This window comes from Carya illinoinensis, chromosome 6, assembly GCF_018687715.1.
Source record: "Carya illinoinensis cultivar Pawnee chromosome 6, C.illinoinensisPawnee_v1, whole genome shotgun sequence".
NCBI classification, from domain to species: Eukaryota; Viridiplantae; Streptophyta; class Magnoliopsida; order Fagales; family Juglandaceae; genus Carya; species Carya illinoinensis.
The window spans coordinates 10,159,517-10,186,542 of NC_056757.1; the positions used below are offsets into that span (position 1 = coordinate 10,159,517).

The following is a 27,026-nucleotide window of genomic DNA, read 5'->3' on the forward strand; positions in this document are numbered from 1 at the left end:
TGGCCACCTTTCGTTTCCTCTTTATAAGCTCCATCTCCGTTCCTAATCTTAATCACTGAGCATCTCTCTCTCGGAACTCTCTCACACAGCGTGCGTGCTTCTTCTCTAGGGAGAAATGGTGGTGTTCAAGGTTGCTCGCGTGGAGACCACGCCTTTCGAGGGCCAAAAGCCTGGAACCTCTGGTCTACGCAAGAAGGTTCGATTTCCATTCTTCCAATTCGGTTTCAATCTTGCGGTTTTTCATATAATATTCATTGATCATTTAGTATTTTTGAGTTGAAACTGTGCCACTCTGATCAGTGTTTGAGCAAGTTGCTCCATTTGGATGCAGCATCTTAGACACATATTCCAAAACTTATATTTAGTTGAGATTCTGATCGAATCAGGTCTTGTTTATGGTCATAGCAAAGAGTGGTAGAACTTGTTTGGATCAGTGCATTTTTTTGTTTATGGTCGTAGGAAAGAGTGGTAGAACTTGTTTAAATCAGTGCAGCTTATCAGTAACATTTATAAAAACAAAGCAAGATTTTAATTCTGTCTAGATTTTAATTATCTATACATATACTGTATAGATAAAATGCATATTGATTTCTCTACTATTTTTAACAGGATTTCTCTACTCCAATTCAGATTCAAGAGCTGTTTTTTCTTTTATCACTCACTAATTTACCATGTACTTGTTGATCGATTTTTTTATTAATTATTATTTTCGGTTGTGTTCTGTTATTTTCTTTGTATGTGGTGGTTGGATCTAATGCATACCAGTGTGACATGTCGTGCCCTTATATCTGGTAGTTAAGTTTCATTTTTTTCCTCATCTTCGGCTGTCAAATGAAGATAGAAGCAGATGATCGCAGTTCTACATGATTTTTTAAAAAAAAAAAAAAAAAAAAAAACTATTTTTTGGATTTTTTCTTAAGTACTGTTGAAATGTCAAAAACAAATTCCACATTTAAATATGGGTTATGACTACAAATCTTTGGATCAGCTCAAAACTAATGAGTTTTTAATCAAAGCACATGAATTGGTTTTTAAGCAATACCATTTTTGCTGAACACAACTTGATGAGAAGATATTTATTTGTTTTGCAAGAGTTTTCTGTTATATCTGGTTTAGCTTTTCTATCAACTTAAGCATTGCTATTGGTGACCTTTTTCAGGTGAAAGTTTTCATACAGCCTAATTACTTCCAAAATTTTGTTCAGTCAACATTCAATGCCCTCGCTCCAGAAAAAGTTAGAGGTAAGGCTTTTGGCTTTCCGTTACAGGGTGGATTGCGTCTATGCTTAATAAGATGGTTTTGTTGCATGTGGAATTATTTTAAGGGAAAAATGAATGTTATGTTAAAAGTGGAATTTTTACATCTCCATATGCAATAACAATATAAAATATACATGCAATAAGAATGGTTTTTTAAGGCCTATTTTCTATGCTGGCCTTAAAGGTGAGGGTAAAAAACAAGGCATTTTGAAGCACAACCTCGGGTGTAGATGTGCATTGAATGATGCAACTCACCTTATTTACAAGTTTGAATTTACCTCATAAACAGGAAAGATATGGTGACTTCCTTATGCAGCAGTAAAGAAAACTTCGTTTTTTTTTTTGGTTCTGGAAGAAGCTTAAGTTTATTCCTTAAAAAATAAATAATCTTACTCGTATTATTTTTGTCTGGAAAGCCTTTCTTTTGAAGAATCTGTGGTTCAATGAACTTTGAATGAAAATAACCGGGAGAAAAAAATATGTAGACTGTTTGATAACATCTATGCAAAAGCGTTGTGATCTTTAATTAAGCATATGGCTGACATTGGTCTGAGAGCTCTTTTTGAAGGTTGACTTACCATGAAGAGAGAAACTATAGTCTGATGAGTTTCTATCTTTTTTGTTTTGTTTTTGGCATTCTCTGTTTATGGCCTTAACAAGAACAACTACTACAAGCTCTTATTTATTACTGTTTTTCTTCATCATTATTCTTTTTGTAAGTGCTCCGTACATGTTTATCATCTCTTGATTTAATTTCCCTTTTCTTGTAGCATTCATGATAATCCGAAAAGTCTAACGATTACAAACTAAAACCTATTAAATTCTCATACATCAAGTAGAATAGGTTATGAATAATATAGATACCGATATTGGTTCGATGGCCACAAATGGATTGAGCTATCTTATCATGAATGTAATAAACCCTTTTACCATTTTGAAATGAAATGTTGTGCTGACTCCTTGTTTTGACATGGTTGTCCATCACATGTATCTAACCAAGTTATGAAGAACCATGGCAGCAACTGCAATGACTTTTGACATCAGTTCTAAAATTCACCATCTATTCTTCCTCTCTCCAAAAGAGAGCTTACCCACACTTCTAAATGAGGAGTGGGTGTAATTTAAATTTCTTTCTATGCTGGTTGCTTGATGGTCGCATGAAAAAAACTGGAAAGTTGACATAAAGTTTATGAATGACAACTAGAAAAGTGCATGTATAGTTTCTCAAAAAATAAAAATAAAAATGAGGAACGTAGGTTTGACTTTCGTATCTTACCACTCATTAGCGAGATGGATCATTCTTTTTGCTACGTCCCACCCTAGCCTGGGTTCATTGCCCTTCAATTTATCAAGGCAATCTATCTCGCTTCACTTGATAAAGTGTGTACCAAGTACGAAATTGGACTCTCTTAGAGCTAAAAAAAAAAGAAAAGAGAAAAGAGAAGGAAAAAAAAATACCTATTCAGACTCTCTCTCTCTCACTTTCTTGCACACACACATGCAAGCTATGTGGATATTTGTCTATACGCTATATATGTGATGGCACTAGCTTATATAGAACACAAAACAAGCTTGATTAAATATTTAAAGAATCGCTGCATTATTACCATGGCAAGATACCTATGTTGCCTCTCACACTCCCACACATTATGTCAACACATGCATACACTCTCTCACACATTATATATTAAGCTTCTAGTTTACACTCTAGATCAATTCCATGAACCAAATATACATTCCAATATTCTTAATTACCATTACAAATGAAAATTTTAAGTTTCATTGACTTTGAAAAAACTCATTAATTGGTAGCATCTAACTACAATCACAGATGCTAAGAACACAACATTGTAGTATGCCCCATCTTTATTCTTTGCTAGCAAGCAAGACACAAACAATTCTTCACCAATATTTCTTTTAAATGAAAACTCTTATTTTATTATAGTCACGTGTCTTATTTAATGTATGTCATTTGGTTTTGCTCTAATTCTATGTACGTTATGCTATCTTGCATCTAGGTGCTACGCTTGTTGTATCTGGTGATGGCCGTTACTTCTCAAAAGATGCTATTCAGGTAAATTCTAAATCAACTTATTGTAAATGTTCTTTGTATATATAAATTTTACACATGATGCATAGAAATTGAAAGATGTCCATTAATGTTCACATAATCTACTTATAAGAGTGTGGAAAATTGTTATGGAGGAAAATGAGAACTTGGTTCTAGTGATTTGATCCTAAATTGTAATACGAATGGTTATTATGTAATAGTCTGATGATTTTTTTTAAGAAACATTCTTTGATGGAGATAAAAATGGTTTAAAATTGAATCTGTATCGTCAGCTCATCAAAAAAACTATGATGAATGTTGAAATCTTATCTTTTCATTCCATCGAAATATTCTACTTTGATTTTTTTTTCCCCTTAATAATAGAAATTTTATTAGATACAAGACAATTATGAAACCATAGTGTATTAAAATCTATCGCAGTTGCCCAACAGAATAGAGCATTGAGAAAGAAAATTTTAAGCTTTTTCGTCATCCGTTCACGATCTTCAAGTTTTGTCATTCATTTCCCTACTAATACAACACACTAGATAGATATAGACAATCTTTCACACTGCTGCTATTGTATGCCACCATATATTCTTGTCCTATTAGCGAAGAGGTAGGCTATTGTTTTGGGCACAACTCAAGCTAGCCCAATTCTACACAAAAATATCTCATTACTACAAAGTTCAGGGAATCTCAAAATGGAGTAAAAGGTGGTCTACAGATTCTCTACTTTTTCTGTGCATATAGCACCAATCTGTCACAATGATATGACTTTTCCTTGAGTTATCTGCAGTGAGGTTCTTCCCTAAGGAAGCTGTCCAAGCAGAAAGGTACTCTTAGGGATGCCTTTGCCCACCAAATTCTCCTTCAAGAAAGAGAGTTGCTATCTTGAGCTATAAGGACATGGTAGAAAGATCAATTTACTTCCTGGTATTGGAAGGGTTCAAAAGAATCTTGTGTACACCTCCCAATCATGTGTTGCTCTAAAAAAGCTAACATTCCGTTGAGGGAAGCCCTTGGAGAACTCCTAGAGGTCATCCACTGAAGTTTCCTGCATGCGCACAATATTGAAAAGCTTATAGAAAAGAAATCCTTGAGGGTCTATTTCCACATTATAAGTCATGCTAGAGCTTGATCCTATAGCCATCAATGACCTCAAATCTACCATGACTAAAAGAGCTCCTATCTGATAGTATTTAAAATCCGATTTTATGCTGCCCATGTACCTTTGATCTTGGGAATGCCAGAGCCAGATTTAGAGTCAACTGCAGTTTTTCAAAAGGCCTCCCTCAAATCTTGGTAATGCCAACACTATTTCCCTAGAAGGGCATTAATTAATAGAAGCAAGTTTTAAACACACAAGCCTATTGAAATAAGAAAGCGCACATTCGCCCAATTTGCTTGGTAACATTTGAACTCTTCATCCAGTCCACTCCATAAAAAGTCTTGCTATAGATTCTTTATTCAGTTGGAAAACCAGTGGGAAGGGGAAACAAGGACAATAAATATGTAGGCAAAGTAGAAAGAATACTCTTGATCATGGTGATCGTACCACCTTCTTTACATACATATATAACTTCTGTTGGAATATATTGTCTATAATGTGTTTGTATAGGGGTATATGTGTCTCTTGCTTTTAGGGTATATATATATATGCTTGTGTGTACACTGTGGATATAATAAAGTGAGTATTATTTTCTCCCCATTTCATCTACATGGTATCAGAGCCGATTCTCACGAATCCGAGTTCTGAATGGGTTGAGAGTGTTTTCGAGTGTAGTTTGTGAGCTCATCGTGTTCTCCGGCGTGTTTCCGTGTGGTTTCCGTGTGGTATTTGTGCTCGCCGGCGCCGTGTGGTGGTTGAAGTGTTTTCCGGCCAATTTCTGGCATCATCTCGGGTACTGGACACCAGGGGTGAACTCGCCGGCCGAGTCTGTTGTCCCCGAGCTTGGTTGCCATCGTCTCCAACCGCCGGAAGGGGTTACCGTCCGCCGATCCAGTTCCGTTTGGTTGCAGGTAAACTCGTATTCCAGTTCTGGAGTAGGAATACTCCTGAACCTGTATAGGGTTTTATTCCGGGTTGGAATAAAACGTGTTTGGTAACACGGATAGATTAATCCTATCCTCGGTTAGGATAGGCTTATCCGACGCAGCCCAAACAAGCCAGACCCGGACCTGATCCGAGACCGATCGGGACCCGATCCGAGACAGTGCATATCGGCCTTATACCGGGTCCGATCCGAGACAGGCACATATCGGCCATATACCGGCCGAAACAGGCCTGATACCGGCCGAAACAGAGCCGATTTCGGCCGATACAGTTCGGTTCCGGCCACTTTCAGGCCGATACATACCCGTTCCGAACCGGTACAACGCTTTCTTGACCGGTTCAGACTTATTTCACCCGTTACAGGCTCGGGATTTGGGTTGTTAATCTGGATTTCTATGTTTCCAGATTGTTTTTTCCAGTTTTGGTCCACGTTTCATGATTTTTATGTGAAATCTTTGTTTCTAAGTGGATTGTTGTGATATATTGGTATATTTCCTATGGCAAACAAATTTGAGTCAATGTCACTTGCACCAAATATTAGTATGCCTATAACTTCGGTGAAGTTAAATGGGAAGAATTACATGTTGTGGTCAAGATCCGTTGAGATGTTTTTGAAAGGCAAGGGTCTTCGTCGTACTCATCTGATTGATCCTATTCCTGCTTCGACTAGTCCTACATTTGCTCAATGGGAGCAGGAAGATGCTCAAATATTATCTCTGATGTTGACTAGTATTGAACCTAGTATCTGCTCAAGTTTAATACATTTTGACACTGCTCAAGAGGTGTGGGGGCATCTTAAACAGATGTATTCAGGTGCTGGAAACATAACTCGTATTTATGAGTTGTGTAAACAATTCTTCGTGTTGGAACAGAATACTTTGGGCCTGGAAGAATATTATTCTCAAGTGATGGGCATATGTGAAGAACTTAAAGTATATCAACCCGTCACTTCTGATGTTCCAAGTATGCTAAAACAACGAGAAGATTTTAATATTGTTCGCTTTCTTGTTGGCTTAAAACCGGAATATGAGTCAGTGCGTTCTCAGATTTTGGCAAGTCCACAGCTTCCGTCATTTCCTGATGTATTCTCTCGACTTCAACGAGCTACATTATCTTCTGATCAGAGTAACGAGAGATCTGCTTTAACTGCTTCCTATGTTGCTCCTGTTGGACGTGGAGGTCAGAGTGGAAGAGGTGCACGTGGGGGTGCACATGGGGGAAGAGATAATCGCACTCGAGGTCGTGAATTTCGTAAGTGCACCCATTGTGGTCGCACTAACCACTCAATGGATTATTGTTGGGATCTACATGGTAGACCATCTGGGTCTGCTAATCGGAATCTACATGGTAGACCATCTGGGTCTGCTAATCAAGTCACTGTTCAAGATGATCCACAGTCAACGAGCTCCAACAGATCTTCAGATATGATCAGTATATCAAAGGATGAGTATGAGCGGTTTTTGGGTCACACAGGGGCTTCATCTTCCACAGCTACTCTTACCCACTCAGGTATAGCATCTGCATGTCTTGTCTCACCCACTCAAGGTCCATGGATCATTGATTCAGGAGCTAACGAACATTTGACCGGTTTGTCTTCTGTCCTGTCTAAGTTAAATACTGTACCATCTGTAAAAAGTGTCACTCTTGCTAATGGTTCTCTTGCTAAAGTTACAGGCATTGGATCCACTAAACTCACTGATTCCATATCCTTGTCATCTGTCCTACATGCTCCGAGTTTTCCTTTTAGTTTGTTGTCTATTAGTAGGATTACTCAAAGTCTACAATGTTCAGTGACTTTTTATCCCTCTTCATGTGTTTTTCAGGATCTCAAGACGGGGAACAAGATTGGTACGGGGCATGAAGCTGGTGGTCTGTATTATCTTGATGTTCAACAGTCACCCACTTGAGCTCTTACAACCCCCTCATCATCTGCTTTTGAATGACACTGTCGCCTGGGTCATCCCTCACTTTCTCTTTTGAAGTGTCAAATTAAGAACTTGGGGAGTGTGTCTCCCTTTTCTTGTGAAGCGTGTCAACTTAGTAAACACCATCGTGTGTCTTTTGTTCCTCGTATTGATAAACGTGCATCGAGTCCTTTTGAATTGGTTCACTTTGATATATGGGGACCAATCAACATTGAATCAAACAAGTTTCAATATTTTGTTACATTTGTTGATGACTACTCTCGTGTGACATGGTTGTTTTTGATAAAGGCTAGATCTGAACTTCTTTCCATATTTCAAATGTTCTGGAAACAAATTAAAACTCAATTTAATAAAAAGGTTCAGATTTTGCGTTCTGATAATGGTAGAGAATATCTATCTGGTGCCTTTGCTACTTACCTAAGTGACAAAGGAATTGTTCATCAAACATCATGTTCATATACACCCCAACAGAATGGGGTGGCAGAACGCAAAAATCGGCATTTGTTAGATGTAACCCGAGCACTATTGCTACATATGCATGTTCCTAAACGTTTTTGGAGTGATGGTGTTCTTACTGCTTGTCATCTTATTAATCGTATGCCTTCATCTGTTCTTAATGGTTCATCTCCTTTCTCCTTCTTGTTTCCGTCATCTTCACCTTTTTCTCTTCCACCAAAAATCTTTGGATGTGTTTGCTTTGTTCATAACCTTGGTCCAGGCTTTGATAAACTTGACCCCCGTTCTACCAAGTGTCTCTTTGTTGGCTATTCTCGGACTCAAAAAGGATATTGCTGCTATAGTCCTACTCTTAGACGCTATTTCACAAGTGCTGATGTTACCTTCTTTGAGTCCATACCTTTCTTTTCAAATACATCTTCGAGTGTTGAGTGCGATCCTCTACCATTACCTACTCTTACATTATCTCCCTCACAATCTCCCTCACAACCGCAGGTTTACTCACGTCGCTTGCGGCCGCCGGCTCCCATGCCCCAACCAGTCGTGCCTCCATCTTCAGATCTTGAGTTGCCCCAACCAGTTGTGCCTCCATCTTCAGATCTTGAGTTGCCCCAACCAGTCGTGCCTCCATCTTCCGATCTTGAGTTACCCAGTACTTCAGACTCTCTACCTATTGCTCTTCGCAAAGGTAGTCGTTCTTGTGTTACTCAACATCCTATTAGTCAATTTGTTTCATATCATGCCTTATCCCCTTCATTCTCATGTTTTACATCTCAAGTTTCACAACTCTCTATTCCTAAGACACTTCAGGATGCATTATCTGATCCGGGATGGAGGACAGCTATGGAAAGTGAAATGGATGCTCTTCATCATAATGACACATGGGATCTTGTTCCACTACCACCTAGTAAACAACCTGTTGGCTGTAAATGGGTATACACTATCAAATTTCATCCTAATGGTTCTGTGGAACGTCTGAAATCCCGCCTGGTTACAAAGGGCTATACTCAAACCTATGGCATTGACTACGAAGAGACATTCTCTCCAGTTGCCAAAATCTCTTCTGTCCGAGTGCTAATCTCTCTTGCTGCTAATTTAGACTGGCCCTTATTTCAGCTGGATGTAAAAAATGCATTCCTCCATAGCGACTTGCATGAGGAAGTTTATATGGAGCAACCACCTGGGTTTGTTGCTCAGGGGGAGTATCGAGGTACTGTATGCAGGTTGAAAAAGGCATTATACGGCTTGAAACAATCTCCTCGAGTATGGTTTGGAAGGTTCTCTGATGTTGTATTGAACTTTGGTCTTCACAGATGCTAAACAGACCACTCGGTATTTCACTTGCATAGTGATGCAGGTCACATTTTGTTGGTTGTATACATGGATGATATTGTAATTACTGGGAGTGACTCTGCTGGAATTACTAGACTAAAGCAATGTTTACATGATCAGTTTCAGACGAAAGACTTGGGCAAGCTTAGATATTTCCTTGGAATTGAAGTCAGTAGATCTAAAGAGGGCATCAACCTATCTCAGAGGAAATATGTACTTGATTTGTTAGAAGAAACCGGCATGTTGGGTTCACGACCTATTGACACTCCTATGGATCCCAATCGTAAATTCTTGAAAGAAGAAGGGGAGCTGTTTAGAGATCCAGGTATGTATCAAAGACTTGTTGGGAAATTGAACTATCTTACCATCACTAGACCAGACATCTCTTATGCAGTGAGTGTACTGAGTCAGTTTTTACAAACGCCTAGGATCTCACATTGGGATGCTGTAGTTCATATTCTTCGTTATCTCAAGCGAGCACCTGGTCTTGGAATGCTATATCGACCATATGGACATCTTAGAGTTGAAGCATTTTCAGATGCTGATTGGGCAGGATCTCCTTCAGATAGAAGATCTACTACTGGATATTGTACCTTTGTAGGAGGTAACTTGGTTACATGGAAGAGTAAGAAACAAACAGTAGTAGCTCGTTCTAGTGCGGAAGCGGAATACAGGGCAATGGCACATACTACTAGTGAGTTGACATGGTTACAACACTTTCTTCAAGAGATTGGGTTTCCAGCTCCTATCCCTCTCCAACTATTTTGTGATAATCAAGCTGCATTGCATATTGCCTCTAACCCGGTATTTCATGAGAGGACTAAACATATAGAGATTGATTGTCACTTCATTCGAGATAAGATACTAAGTGGTGACATTGCTACGCCTTTTGTGAAGTCCGCAGATCAACTCGCAGATGTGTTTACTAAATCCTTGTGTTGGAGTCGATTAAAACCTATTTGTTTCAAACTGGGTTTATATGATGTATATGCCCCAGCTTGAGGGGGAGTGTTGGAATATATTGTCTATAATGTGTTTGTATAGGGGTATATGTGTCTCTTGCTTTTAGGGTATATATATATGCTTGTGTGTACACTGTGGATATAATAAAGTGAGTATTATTTTCTCCCCATTTCATCTACAACTTCCAACCAACCAAATGACTCTCAATTCAATGTTAGGGGGGATGGAGCTTGAATAAGATAAGTGGACCACATGGGTGGGGCTTTGGAAACACATGAGAAGAGCATGGGGTATTTTCTATCGATATATTTAGTCTGAAGTGGGAGAAGGGTCTAGAATCAAATTTTGGCACGGCCTATGGTGTGGATATGGAATGCTCAAGGAAGCAGGAAGTTTTGGAATTGTGAGGTCACAAGATGCCTTAATCGTAGATCTCCTGGAACTAATTAGTGGCTTTCCTCAATAGAATTCCACTTTCTTCCGATTGCACAAGATTGGGAAGTTGAAGCATTTATTGAGTTTTACACTCTTGTCTATTCTATTAGATCGAGGGTGGTAGAGGTAGGTAAGCTTTTTTAGATTCCCTTGAAGAAAGGGAAGTTCATGGTCCTTTCTTTCGATTAATCTATCACCATGAGGAATGCAACACTATTTCCATGGAAGAGCATTTGGAGGACTATGGCACCACCAAAATCAGCTTTTTTCATATGGATGGCTTCATTAGAAAAAAATCCTCACTATAGATAAATGTAAGGAAATGTTGAATTATCCTAATGGATTGGTGCTATATGTGCAAATCAAGTGGGGAGTCGGTGGATCATTTACTTCTTCATTGTGTGGTTGCCACAACCCTTTGAATGACTTCTTTGCTCAAGTGGGATTGGCTTGGGTGATGCCAAGGAGGGTAGTTGATTTCCTTGCAAATTAGAGAGGCTTATGTGGTAATCTGCAAGTTGCAACAATATGGAAGATAGTTCCCATTTGCCTTTGGTGTTGTTTTTGGAGGGAGAGGAATGATAGAAGTTTTGAAGATCGAAAACGGTCAATGGTCAAGCTTAGAACTTTCATTTTAAACACTTCGACTCCATTGTTTGGTTTTAATAGATTTTAATGGGCTAAATAAACAGCCATGATCAATTCCTTGTATCTCTTGATAATCATGATTAGGTGTCGCTTTTGTATTTGTCTCGTAATACTTGGGTTATGTCTTATTATCATCATAAAATTCTAAAAAGCTTTAGTGTAAAATTTGTGGCTTTGAAATAACATTTTCAACAACCTTACTTAATTGGCTAGCAAGAACTTGAGCAATTATCTTATATGCCCCATTGACAAGGCTAATGGGGTGGTAATGTTTTACATCCATTACCCCAAATTTTTTAAGAATGAGGGCTATGAATGTAATACTCATGACTACGTGATTGTGTATAGGAAAGTGGTAAATGAGATTCCACATTGATTGGGAAAGAGAACCTCAAGACCTTTACAATGATTCCAAGGGTCTAATTGTGACCTTGTCTAGTCCTTTCGGAGTATAGGTATAGATGTGGCTTGAGCCTCTCAACCAATTCCAACCAGAAGTGTGGGATTTGAACTGTGCAACCTATGATAGACTTGGCCCGACAAGTATGTCGGAGATTTAAGGGGGGAGATTGAAATACACGGATTGTGTGATTGTGTATAGGAACGTGGTGAATGAGATCACAACATTGCTCAAGAGGGAGAAGTTCAAGCCCTTTATAATGTTTACAAGGGGCTCCTAGTAACTCTGACACTACCTTTTGGAGTTGGGTCCAAATGTGACCTAAGCCTGTGTTGGGTTGTTACAATGAATGTGGCATTGAGGCTTTTCTTATACTTTCCATCCGCATGAAAATGCTGAATACCTTCATAATGTCATCATTATTCACATCCCAGCAAGCTTAAAAGAAGGCACAGTGAAACCATCCAGAGGTGATGTTTTGTTGTTGACCATACTTTTTACCACTTTGAAGTTTTCTCTTTGAACAATCCATTTGGCCGTCCCTTCATAGATGAACTGAGTTCTTATTCTGTCAGGCTTAGGTCTCCAAGCAAACTGCTCAAAAAACAGATGTTCATAATATTTTCAATATGATTCCCGATCTCAATGAGAGTAGAAGAGACTATGAAGTCAAACAAAAAGCTTCTCAATAGCGCTGTTTCTCTTTTGTGAGTTATCAATTTGATGGGAAAAACTTAGTACACGGGTTGCCTCCCTTAACCATAGAGTTTTTGATTTCTGCCTTCAGGATATCTCCTCCATTAAAGTAGCATCACTGATTTTTTCCTTAGCCTTTCTTCTTTTAATGGTCTTTTCTCCTCTTCCACACCTTCCAATTCTTATAACTCTTCCAACATATACTTCTGTTGATGCTCCACATTACCAAAGACTTGCTCATTCATTGATCAAGTCTTGGCCCATAAAGACATTCATTGATCACTTATCCAACTATTTCCAAGGAACTCCAAGTTTATCTTGGCCAGTAAACTAAAGGCATTGTAGAACGACTTTTCTAAGACTTTCTCATGAAGTGGAGCATCAATGTCTTTCCCTGTCGAGAAAACATTAAGCTTTTAACCATATATTCTCAAATTTGAAATACCTTCTACCGCTTGAATTCCTCCACAGGCAAGAACAATGGGGAAATGATCCCAGAAAAGTCTGAGTAGTGTTTTTTTTTTTTTTTTACATAGATTAGAAAAATGTACTTTCCAATCTTGAGATACAAGGAACACATCTATTCAAAACCAAGGAGTGTCCTGGTTATTAGGCCATGTAGCATTTAGATTATGATATTTATGAGTTATATATTTTGTTATACATGCATTTCTTTACCTATAAAAAATAAATACATAAAATTGTGGGTTATATTTTTTGTCCTTAGGTGTATAACAGTAGTTAATTCAATGGTATAGGAGGATATCCCTGGGCTTTTAGAAGATATATCCATCCTGTAAAATGCTTTCCTGCAACCTAAGTGATGCTCCCTTGATGTAGATTGGCTAAATCATGACTAATAACAAATAATATCAGGTCTGGTATGATCTAGAACATGGTGGGCCAAGGTTATGCTTTTCCTTGTCCATCACTACAGTTTGAATTTTTTCTAGCTAGTATTGGGGTTGGTGAGATCTGTGGCTTGTGTCGATGCTATCCTGCCCCATTGTAGGTTCTTGGACCCCACCCTTTTCCTCTGTGGTTATTGTTTCTTATTTTCAATTGTGTTTGCTTACATCCGATGCATGGATCTACTTATTTTTTCTGTTAAATGGGCAGATTATTATTAAGATGGCTGCAGCAAATGGAGTAAGATGCATTTCGGTTGGTCAAAATGGATTGCTTTCGACTCCAACTGTATCACCGGTTATACGTGAAAGAGTTGGAATAGACGTAAGTTTTATTGCTTGGATGGATACATCTGTTCTTTCTCTCCATCTCAAAAATCTTTGTGGTTAATAGGAAAACAATGAAGTAACTTCGTAATTCTAACCTTTGGTAACAGGGATCCTGAGCATTTGGAGGATTTATATTGACGGCAAGTCACAATCCAGGAGGTCCTCATGAGGTAGGGCCTAGTTGTTTATACCTTGATAACTTTTTATGATATAGATTAATAGTTATTCCCTTGCTGCCTTTCTTTGTGTTCTGCATTAAGAGAAGAGGAATGCGAAATGGACTATTCTAATGTTTTCATGATTGTAAGTATTAGAAATACTGAGCATAGGTTCTATTTCCAATTAGGTTATCTCGTTCCCCTTGCTTTCTTGAAAGGAAGTTGCAATGATTAGAGTAGTAACCTCTAGCTTGACTACTTTGGTATTGAGAGAACGTATTTCCTAGGTTTGTAATGAATAATGAGGTAGATATTGATTGTTCTTTGGCACTTTTCACCGTCCCCGGTGAAGAAAAGAGAAGGGGGGTGTCTGGTCTTGCCTCTAAAAACATCCGCCAGCTTTGTACCATGTTTTGAGAACAATTGCTCTTGTTAATTGCCTCTATTTGATCTTTTCACCTTTTCTGCGAATATCTGTCCTCTCTTATTCCCCCACCGATCACCTTCTTCATTGCTTACTCCAATTTAAATTTATCCTCATGTCAGCTTCTGAACCATATTTTACTTTGCACATATGAAATTAGTGTTATTTGTTTTCCCTTAATTAGTTGAATTAAAATTACCCATTGAAAGCCTGAATTTTTGCTCACTATTATTTCTGAGGGTTCTGCACGTGTGATATGTGATATCCCCCTATTAGAATTTGTATTGCAATTTTTTTATTTAATTCTTTTATGACTCACTACCCTTCTCTGCGGTTTGTGACCAAAAATCCAAATCCTCGATTTCTTTCTTTCATTTTGTTTTTTTTTTTTTTTTTTTTTACAAGTAAAATCCCCAGATATCATGGGGTGAATTATGCTATTATCTGCCTCCGTGGAATTTCTTATTCCATAGAATGCCAAACTCAGAATTTTCTTTTGGTCACTAGAGCTGTACTAATGCCAAATAAGAGATATCTACCAAAATGTTGATGCATCAAGTGGTTAATTAGAAGGATAAACAATGTGATGTGTAGATGTCAAATTAGTTTAAGAATTAATATTTTTTAAATGCCAGTCAAAGTTTGAAAATAGCCTTATTTTTCTGTTTAGATGTTACTTTTAAAGTTTTAGTTAAGTGTAGCCTCTTTTTTACTCTTTTCATACTGTTTGATTGCAGGATTTTGGTATTAAGTATAACATGGAAAACGGTGGACCTTCTCCAGAGGGAATCATTGATAAGATCTATGAGAACACGAAAACAATAAAGGAGTACTTAATTGCAGAAGATCTCCCTAATGTATTGTTTGCTTCCTAAGCATTATAAGTTTCCATTTATCCCCCCCTGATGTTGTTATTAGACTGTTGTGCAGTTAATTTATCTTGTTTTCTGACAACTCAAAATATGCATACAGGTGGATATATCTATGACAGGTGTAACCAGCTTTGGGGGGCCTGAGGGACAATTTGACGTTGAGGTTTTTGATTCAGCAAGTGATTATGTGAAGTTAATGAAGTAAGCATTCCGTATAAGATCTCCATTTATCTTCTTCTGTATTCACATGGTGAACCTAGATAGAAATGGGCTATTCCATTTATTGTATTATTATTATATAATCCTTCTTGTTCCAAAAGCTGTATAACGCACTGCCTCCTAAAATGCATTAATACTCGGGAAATTTGCATTCATGTTGCTACAGTTAGTAATGTGTTGTCACTTTTTTCTCTTAGGAATGTTGAAATCATTTATCCACTCTTAATAATCTTTTCATTGGTATTCTTGCTGTCTTTGATCTCTGCGCACAGTTTAATATTTTTATTATCTTCTTTCCATACAAAGTCCAATTCTTGTTTCTCAATTTTACAGGTCAATTTTTGACTTTGAGTCGATCATGAAGCTAATCTCATCTTCGAATTTCTCATTTTGGTATGTCAAAGCTTTCCATTTTTATGCGTAGGTATGAGAATAATACCATACACACAACTGTGCGTGGCATGTGATGACATATATATACAGGCATATATGTCGGTATTTTTTTTCTATTTTCTCAGTGTTTATGTAATAGGGCTGTAAACTCTAATCGAACTCGACTCTTAAAAAAAAAAAAAAAAAACTCGCCCGTGAAAGCAAATGCCTGCTTGATTAGTAAATAACACATACCAGAAAAATAAAAACTCGACTCAACTTAGCTAAGGCTCGTTAAGGCCCGCTCGTTTATGCCTTAGTCGACTCGATTAAAGGTCATTCATATATTGATAAATCTATACATTCACCTATGTATATATACATATAGATATATATATGTATTAGTTAATAATATAAAAATAACACTTTTATAATTATATATATAATGTGTAACCTAATTACTAATGTCTATATTTTGAATATACTTTATAGCTATATTTTATAATTTGTACAATAATTCGTCGATAAGATTTAATAGTTTCATATACTAGTATGTGGGAACCATATATGAAATATATATGCTATCATATTATGTGTATGTATTAATAATATATGTAAGCATATAATATATTGTTATTATAGATAAATATCAACTAGTTAAATATTAATTATTTATAAATTTTTAAAATCTTATAATTCAATAGAGGTTCTAATTGTTACTTGTACAAATTCAATATTAGATTTTTTATTTATCTAATTTATTAATTATTATTCAAAAAATAAATTAATAAACTCGAGCTTATTTGTGGGACGAGCTGGAGCTCGAGTTTGGAGTTTAGTTTACTGAGTCGAGCTCAAACAAAGAATAAATAAAACTCTTGAGCTCGGACTCAAGTATTTTGAGTCTAGCCAAGCTCGGCAAGCTAAAGACCGGCTCAGCTCGGCTCGATTACAGCCCTCTATGTCAGTGTGTAAATGGCATCCATTTTGATGCTACGTATGTACACATTTATTTATGGTTAGATGTATGCATTATTTATATCTATATATTCATGTTAGTTTTGTAAATGCCATGTATGATTTCTGTTGTCGTATTGAAGTTATGATGCCCTACATGGAGTAGCTGGAGCTTATGCAAAACGAATTTTTGTGGAAGAGCTTGGTGCTCAAGAAAGCTCATTACAGAACTGCATGCCCAAGGTCCTAAGTTTGTGGAGAATTTATTTCTTTTGTTTTTTGACAGTAGAATGTTTTTTCCCTGGGTATCCAAACATATTCTTTTGGTTCATGTAAAAACTTAATGCAATCAGGAAGATTTTGGTGGGGGCCATCCAGATCCCAATCTCACTTATGCAAAGGAGTTGGTTGCTCGATTGTGACTCGGAAAAGCAAACCCTCAAGATGAACCCCCAGAATTTGGTGCTGCTGCTGATGGTGACGCGGAACGTAACATGATCCTAGGCAAAAGGTAGCATTACCATTGTTTTTTCTCTTTTCTGTTTGGAGTCCTCTCTTTTAATCTCACGCATAAGCAGCATTGGCAACTATCTTGTTTTCTTAGGTTCTTTGTTACTCCATCGGATTCTGTTGCCATCATTGCTGCCAATGCAGTTGAAGCCATACCCTACTTCTCAGCTGGTCTAAAAGGAGTTGCCAGGTTCTACATTGCACTGTTTTTTTTACCTTCTCGTGCCTCCAAGTGCTTGTGCACATAGCGGTGTTTTATCTTGCTTCTTGTTTAAACATTACATTTTCAATTTTGTATACCCTGGAAACTCATTGAGTTACTTGTATGTTGCATGCACATAAGTGCATTAAACAAATGATAAGAATAGGTCGTTTAGGATAAGATGCTAATACGAGCTTGCTTGTTGATTGTCTAAAAGGTGCTGATCTGTTTTGTAAAATTTTATATTTAAACTCCTTGAAAGATCCCACATATTGACAATGGAGATGCATTTAGTGATTAACTTCTGGTTATTTTTTCTATACACTAAGGTTGATCCTTCTTTATAGCTAAATTGCACTGAAAATGTCTTAATTCAGCATAGTAGTACTAGGAGGTTTAGAAGGGTGGATGTGGCTGCTGTGCGGGAGGAAAACAACATTGTTTCAGAGTAGGAAATTGCACTGGATTGCTATCTATCTATGTATATGATTGATGTTTATGACGCAATGGATTAGGTCATGCATCCTTGTTTTTGAGAGTGCTTGCACTTTGTCTTTAATTAATTTTAAAGATAAAAGTAATGTCTTGAACATCTTCATTTTTTGTTCATTTCATTAATTAATTAATGCAATGTAGTCCAATGCTGCTTTGAAGTTGTCCTTCATTCTTACTTGTTCTGACAAAACATAAAACTAATAACATATTTTGACTTTGCTTCTTATAGGAGCATGCCAACCTCAGCTGCCCTTGATGTTGTAGCTAAACATTTGAATTTAAAATTTTTTGAGGTACCTGCAGCATAAATTTCTACTGTTGTCATCCTTGCCGTTACTATCGAATCTTACTTTTCTATTCAATGCCAAGGTGCCCACTGGCTGGAAATTCTTTGGTAATCTAATGGATGCTGGATTGTGTTCCGTTTGTGGGGAAGAAAGTTTTGGAACTGGTTAGTATTTGGCATTTTCCTTTATGAAGTAAATCATTTAACAGTTGGAACTGTCATAAGCTTATATTTGGTAAGTAAAAATTTCTTCAATTATTTAGAATTCTTCAAAAACATTTTAAGATCTGGTTTGTGTTGATTGTTTTGAAAAGTAGGTAACCCGAATGAAAATTTGCTTGGATAAATTTTTTTTGAGATTTGTTTTGTATTGGAGTTTGTGAAAGTGGGTTAGTAGAATTGAAAAGTTGTTTGAAAAAAACTTTTGTGAGAGGTTGCTTTAGGTTTTTATGAAAGTTGGTTTGGTTTTTGTGTTTTTTCCCCACTAAAACTTTGGCAAATAATTGATGAAAATTTTTCTGAAGAAATATTTCTTTTAAGATGTTTGGATTGGTGTTTAAAAATATAAAGAAAAAAAAAACTCAAAAAGTTTTTGGAAACCAAACATATGCTGTTGCGTTATCAATTATTGTGGCATGTTGACAGGCTCAGATCATATACGTGAAAAGGACGGAATCTGGGCAGTTTTGGCTTGGCTTTCCTTACTTGCTCACAAAAATAAGGAAAATCCTCATGGGGAAAAGCTCGTGACTGTTGAAGACATAGTGCGCCAGCATTGGGCTACTTATGGTCGTCACTATTACACTAGATACGACTATGAGGTGGGTTTTGTCCCATGTTAAGCAGTATGAAATATTATATTGATCTTTAACTTGTTTAAATTGTTTCTTGAAGAATGTGGATGCGGGTGCAGCCAAGGAACTAATGGTATATTTGGTCAAACTGCAATCTTTCCTTTCAGAAGTTAATGAGTATGTTCATTATGCTACTTTAAAATATTTATGAGATTCTACATGTTTCTTTGATGGCTTCATCAAGTAGTGGCATTGCAATTTTAGCTAGAAAGGGGGATAATTTTAGCTAGAAAGGGGGATGCTAATGTGGTCTCATCTCAGTGATTTTTTCCATTTCAAAATCATGATCTCATGCTCTTAAAATGGTTGCTGCATGGCTTGACTAGAGTGTCAAAATACTCAGAAAACCAAGAGAAACCAAGAGTTCTTTTCCGAAGAATGATTCTGTGAGAATCATGCATTCATTGTCGTTCCTTCCATCTATACACAAAGGTACGTGCTATACACGGAGTCTAACTAATTCCTAAAAATCAGCATCTATATATGGTAACATAATCTATACAGCTAATAGCTAATATTGTATACGGTAACATCCCCCCTCAAATTGATGCTGGTAAGTCAACTAGCAACAATTTGCCAACAAGAAATTGATGCCGTTGTCGAGTCATAGCTTTGGTGAAGACATCAGCCACTTGGAGATCAGAAGAGATGTGAGGAAGAGATATCACCCGCCGTTCCAAGGTGTTTCGAATAGAATGACAATCAACCTCAATGTGCTTGGTGCGTTCATGGAAAACGGGATTGGTGGCAATCTGAATAGCACTAGTGTTATCAGCATGAAGAGGGGTAGAAGTAGTCTGAGGAAACCCAAGCTCCTCAAGAAGACCGCGTAGCCATACAATTTCAGAACAAGCAGTAGACATAGCACGATACTCTGCCTCAGTAGAGGATTTAGACACACGATCTTGTTTCTTGCATCTCCAAGAAATTAAGGCATCACCTAAAAACATACACCAACCCGTAGTAGATCGACGTGTATCTGGACACCCAGCCCAATCAGCATCACTATAGGCAACAAGTTGAAGTGAGGAGCCGGTAGGAAAGAATAACCCACGAGTAGGTGAACCTCGAAGATAGCGGAGGATGCGTCGAACAGCAGCAAGATGGAGATGCCGAGGAGAAGACATAAACTGACTAACCTGATGAACAGCATAGGAGATATCAGGTCGAGTAGTGGTCAAGTAGATAAGACTCCAAACCAGGCGCCGATAGAGAGTAGGATCATTCAAAAGATCCCCTTCATCTTTCCTGTATTTGACATTGACCTCCATAGGAGTATCAACAGAAGAAGTGTCCTCCAAACCAGCCAAAGTGATAAGATCTTGAATGTACTTATGCTGGTTCACGAAAATACCACTGGCCTGATGATGAACTTCCAATCCTAAGAAGTATGTGAGCTGGCCAAGATCTTTCATATGGAAAGTTGCATGTAACAGCTGCTGAAGCTTAGTAATTAAACCACAGTCAATGCCAGTAATGATAATATCATCCACATAAACCAAGAGAATGACTATACCCGACGCAGATGTGTGGAGGAAGAGAGAAGAATCATATTGACTTTGTGTAAAACTGAATGAAAGAATTGTACTGCGAAACTTCTCAAACCAAGCCCGGGGTGCCTGTTTGAGCCCATACAGAGAACGCCGTAGCTTACAAACATCATGAGAAGAAGAAGTAATCATACCAGAGGGGAGCTTCATGTAAATCTCCTCTTGGAGATCACCATGAAGAAAGACGTTCTTCACATCCATCTGATGCAGTTGCCACGACTGTGAAGCGGCAATAGCTAAGATGGTTCGAACCGTGGTCATTTTGGCAACAGGAGCAAATGTTTCCTCATAATCAACCCCATATTCCTGCTTGTTACCCAGAGCTACAAGGCGAGCTTTGTACTGGTCCAAAGAGCCGTCAGAGCGAAGTTTTACAGAGAAAACCCATTTACTCCCAATAGGTTTGACTGTAGGAGGACAAGGAACAATATCCCAAGTGTGATTCTCCTCTAGTGCTTGAAGTTCTATTTGCATTGCATTTTGCCAACACTCATGTTTCATGGCCTGTTTGTAGCAAGAAGGAATGGAAATAGAGGATAAAGTAGCGACAAGAGAGACAGGAGAATAGAAACCATACCAATCAGGAGGTCGAGAAGTACGAGTAGACCGACGAAGAGTGGTGGAAGCAGGAGCAGGAGCAAGAGCAGAAGCGGGATCAGGTGTCGGGTTATGATCGGGAGGGGGCGCTGAGGAAGTGGAACTAGACTCATGTCGACTACGTCTTCCATACACAAAACCAGGTTTAAACCTTTCCACAATTGTCGGGGAATCAGAAAAATTAGGCAAAAGAGATAAAGATGCAGATGGCGGCTCAAAATGAGATGGAAAGAAATATTGATTTTCAAAGAAAACCTCATTCCTAGAAACCCTTATACGACGAGCATGAGGATCATAACAAACATAACCCTTTTGAGAGATAGCATAACCAAGAAAAGCACACTTAACAGACTGAGCAGTAAGTTTATGTCGTTCATGAGCAGGGAGATGCACAAAACACACGCAGCCAAATGTACGAAGATCAGAATATAAAGGAGAATGACCAAACAACTTAAAGAAAGGAGAAACATGATTTAACGTAGGAGATGGTAAGCGATTGATCAAATGAACTGAAGTAGAAAGCGCCTCACACCAAAACCGAGGAGGAACAGATGATTCAAGTAAAAGAGTTCTTACCATATCAAGGAGGTGACGATTTTTTCTCTCAGCAACACCGTTTTGTTGCGGTGTTGAAGGACAAGAACGCTGAGAGATGATACCTTTGCTTTGGAGAAAAGTTTGAAACTCATTAGACATGTATTCACCTCCAGAATCAGATCGCAAGATCTTGATGCTGGCAGAGAATTGAGTCTCAAGAAGGGCAAGGAAGCGCTGAAAGACTGAAAAAACTTCTGCCTTAGCTCGGAGGAAGTAAACCCAAGTAAAACGACTAAAATCATCAATAAAAGTAACAAAGTACTTATAATGCGCATGAGAAACAACCGGTGCAATCCCCCAAACATCACTATGAATAATATCAAAACATTGTGAGGCACGAGATGCATGAGAAGGAAAAGGTAGAACTTTACTTTTGCCAAGTTTGCATGTTGTACAATCAAAAGAAAGATCAAGAGGAGAACATGCTTTATTGCCCAATAAACCAGAATTAAATAAAGTACGTAAAACATCTGAGTTGGGATGGCCTAGACGTCTATGCCACATCTTATTTCCAAGACTAACAGCATTACATGCAAAAGAAAGTAAAGGAAAACTAGGGATAAATGGGGAAGGCGAAACATTGAGAGGAAAGAGTCGTCCCACTTTAGGCCCCTTCGCGATCATCTTCCCGGACACTTGATCCTGCACAACACAACCAGAACGAGAGAAATTGACATTACAATTATTATCAACCAATTGACCAACAGAAAAAAGATTTGTGGAGAGAGCAGGAGACACAAAAACATCAGTGAAGGAAGAGGAAAGATCACCAACATCACTGATAGGCAAAGAGCTGCCATCAGCGGTGTTAATTTTCAGATTTCCATCATAATTTTTGACATTAGAAAGGGGAACAATAGTATTGGTCATATGATTAGAAGCTCCAGAGTCAAAATACCAAGGTGTAGAAGAAACTTGATGATTACCTGAAAGCCCAAAAGCAGAAAAAGCAGAAATGATCATTTGTTGTACCATTTCAGGAGTGAGTGTGTTCGGGTTTGCTAAGGCTGTAGGAACAGGAATAGGAACAACCGGCGAGGCAGCAGGCAATGCAGCAGAACTAGAGGCACCAGTGGAGGCATGATAAGCAGTACCCTGCTTCCGTTCAGGTCGAATGGGACAAGCAGAGATGATATGACCTTGTTTCTTACAGTAGTTACAAAACTTCTTGGGACAATCCCGAGCAATATGACCAAAAGCTTTACAACTAAAACACTGGACAGCACGCATGTCTCTCCCCTTATGCCTCCCCTGTGCTGCATAAGCCACAGAAATAGGTACACTAGCAGGAGCCTGATATGCCATAGAAGCTTGAGTGAGTAAACGCTGCTCCTCACGAAGAAGTTCACTCAAACAAGCATCCAGAGATGGGACAGGAGCACGATTCATCAGATTAGACCGTGCAATTTCAAAATCGGGCCGTAGTTTCATCAAGAATTGATCTCGTTTGCTGGTTGCATGCATTGCTTGGACAGCAGAGAGAGCTGCAGCGGGAACATTAGCATAAACAATGTCCGAATAGTCAGCCCAAAGACTTTGAAAACCAGAAAAATATTCCTCAATTGAGAGACTTCCTTGTGTGAAATTAGCCATCTCATACTCCAATTGAAAACGCCTAGCAGAGTTGTCTTGATTATAAACCGTATTGAGATAATTCCACATATCAGCAGCAGTTTTATAAGGCATCAAATTGAGAACAAGATGAGGCTCAACCGAACTAAGGATCCAAGTCATAACTCGAGCATCCTTAATTTGCCACTTAGACAAAGCCTCGACATCTTGAGGTGCAGGAGCACTCCCATCTATATGACCCCACAACTCTTTTCCCATAACAAATAAACGAAATTGAAATTCCCATGCAGAGTAGTTCTTACCCGTGAATTTCACAGCAAATGATTCAAAGGACATTATGCCCGTAAATATTATTAAGTATAACAAAAATAATACCTGCCCACTCTTCCACTGAATATGCCAAGAGAAACACATGGTCACACCAAGTGCCGATAGTCTAAGAAACTGTCACCTACGGACCCACCACGCAACGTAGAGCACTAGCACAGCCCACAGTATTAACAGCACCTGCCGAAGCTCCTCAGGAACTTTTGAGAACTAAATCCACCACAAAACCTTTCAAGCCCTTCATAAAACCTGCCGAAAGCTGCAACAAATCCTCCCTCTCGAGAACCACGACCACGACCACACTCACTGGCAGTGCCGAGAACCAAAAAAAAATGCCAAAAAATGGCGTAGCCCAGCAACAACGAAGGAAACAAGAGTGCCGATGGCCCCAAAACTCTGCAAAGAACTCGCCGACAGCCCACAAACAAGAGTCTGATCTCCAAGAACTAGAATCACCAAAAAAAATTCCAGACAGTCCCGATGGTGGGAGAAAACTATCACCCACTAATTAAAAAAAATGTTGCTGCCCTCAAATAACCTTGCTCTTGATACCATGTCAAAATACTCAGAAAACCAAGAGAAACCAAGAGTTCTTTTCCGAAAAATGATTCTGTGAGAATCATGCATTCATTGTCGTTCCTTCCATCTATACACAAAGGTACGTGCTATACACGGAGTCTAACTAATTCCTAAAAATCAGCATCTATATATGGTAACATAATCTATACAGCTAATAGCTAATATTGTATACGGTAACATAGAGTTCTTTTCTTTCTCTGTTTTTTTTTTTTTGGTTTGATTGGCACCCAGTGTCTATAACAAAGTTTTAACTAATCCCGAGCGTGCACATGCATTTGGCAAGGAGTTTCCAGTAAGTGTATCTCGGATAATTCAAGGGGAAGTTCATGCACTCCGATGACCCTTAGAAATTGTTCGTACCCAATAGTTCAAACCTTAGGCTTGGCCACCAACCACTTGAGCCAACCCCTAGGGGGTTTTAAGAATATGGACCTATTGTCCTTGAGTAGATACTCCAAGTGGTAAAGATTTTGAAGTTATTGTGTGGTTAATATAATAGTCCTTTACTTGATCTCCATGAGAAGATTGTCTCGTTGGGCCAACTTGCTTCTTGTCAAATTTTGTATGGATCTGTTCAATTTGATATGTTCAAAATATTAAAAGCCTGAACTTTACTAATGTCTTCATGGAGAGTGATATTCAGCAAGTGAATTGTTATTGGCTCATGAAGGACTTGTACTTAATCTTGTATTAGTTGAGTATTAATGTCAATGAACGTGGTATTGTTCAAAAGGGGAATTATTATTAAATGCCAAGATGGGGATGCTTGATCTAAAATCCCCACACTAGGAGAGCTTTCTAATTTTTCTGGAGGTAATATTTGTCCTTACGATCTTGAAACTTGCTTTTATTGGGTCATACATCTTCGGAGTTGTTATGATGCTTCTGCTTCTGGCAGACCTTTTTAGGTATCAGTTTTTAATTAAACGTTTCACTGTTTTGTCCCATAGTCTGCTTTTTGATCTGTGTCAAGGACTCTGATTCATATTAGGCTAGGTTGATATTTCTTGTGTCTGCTTTCAATCTGTGTATAGAGATGTGTGCTGAGTTTGAGACCACAATTGGTTTTTGTGAGTTATGCACTATACAGTTTCAGCCCACTGAATACTATACATAAGAACCAGAATGGTATCACAACACTTGGCGGACTGGATGACCTAGTTCTCTTGGTTTTACTATCTCGGTCCAAAGAACCTTTCTTAATGCCTGTTTAGGACCTTGGGTTTGAGAAAGTATTCCCTTGGTATCAGTGGTGATATCAGCTGAAGACTAAAATTTTGACATATTTTCTGGTAAAACAATATTTTTTAGGTTCGAAATTTCCTTTAAAACTGAACTGCATCAAACTTAGGAATCATATGCGAAACTTCATTATAAGAGGTTCATGGTTCCCGTTGAAGAAGGTTTCCTGTTTATACATACAGGATTGTGAAAGGAATGCACTCGGATGTGTCAAAAGTTGTCCATGCCGATGAATTTGAATATAAAGATCCTGTTGATGGCTCTATTTCTAAGCACCAGGGAATTCGTTATTTGTTCGAGGATGGATCACGATTGGTAAGTTGACTCATTCTGCTTCTTGTTTTGAGTAATTAATCAGGGGAAACATTTTTATTACTAGAAATAAAATTGATTTGAGTTTATATGGGTGCATTGACTGGCCAGACTTTGACAGTTTGCTTTTCTGAATTCAAATTGATACCTTGTTCTTACTGAAATTACATATACGCAAATTGTTTCCAACTCATAGAAATTGCTCCCTAGATTTCTTTCTAGAAAGAATGCAGACATCACTCTTGTGGACATTGGACATTGTTTTGATCAATTAGTTAATAGGAATGATATTGCGTTGGTTCTCACTAACTAATTCAATACTTGCCTTAATGAAGAAACCATGATGGAATTAGTTGCATTGTAGCTCGTTGACTATCTCATGCTTTATCCTTTACAAAAAAACTTGCAGGTTTTCTGCCTTTCAGGAACTGGCTCGGAGGGTGCAACGATCCGTCTATACATTGAGCAGTATGAGAAGGATCCATCAAAAATTGATCGAGACTCTCAAGATGCACTTGCTCCTCTTGTGAGATATCCCTAAACTATAATTGATTGCCCCATGCTTGTTCAATTATTTGTGCTGACTCTAAACCATCAAAATTACAAGTTGAGGTTGCTTTGAGGCTTTCAAAGATGCAGGAATTCATTGGTCGAACTACCCCTACCGTGATCACATAGATGCACGGAACCAGTAATTAAGATTTTTGTCTTTAATGCAAAAGAGGGCTGTCTTGATGTCGTTTCCTTTACTATTGAGAATTTCTCTGCAACTTTGATACTTCATCCTTGACCAGTTTGATGCCCCACATACATATATGTCTACATAATTCTGAAGCTTTTTGAATGACGGAAAAAACAAAAAATACTTGTAAACCTTAGTTGTGATCTTCAAAATAATGTATGATCTTAAAAAATACTTACCAATCAAGAAAAATTTCGTGTGAAATTGTTCCTTTTATCTTATAATGATTATTGGTTGTCCTAATCTTACGATTCACCCAAGCCTATTGATAATATGTATAGTGGATAAACACGATTGGCACCTTCAAGTAATTTGAAATTTTGCACTTTGTACTTTGCACTACAAAATGTGAAATTCAAAGCAATTGTCTTTGAACAAATGTCAATGTTAACAGACCGGTATTTTCTCCATCTTCTTTACATAATAAACTGGCCCCTGGCCTATTGATAATCTTTAGAGTGGATAAATACACTTGGCGCCTTGAAATTATTTGATTTCAAATTTTGCACTTCTCCCCAAAAGCTATTGGAGGAGACAATTCGTATTCACAGGTAGTATTCGTGTCTTGCCAAGATATGGATATTCGACTATATGACTCAACCCAAAACTGACCCGTTAAGCTAAATATGTCAGATTTTTCAACTCTAATATGACCCATAATTTTATAATTTGAATGTTAAGATCGTGCCACCTCACATATT

General features: G+C 38.0%; 1 pseudogene; it reads left to right on the forward strand.

Annotated features, from left to right (window-relative positions):
* Positions 1-26,529, forward strand: LOC122313766 (annotated as a pseudogene).
* Positions 26,530-27,026: the final 497 nt, after the last annotated feature.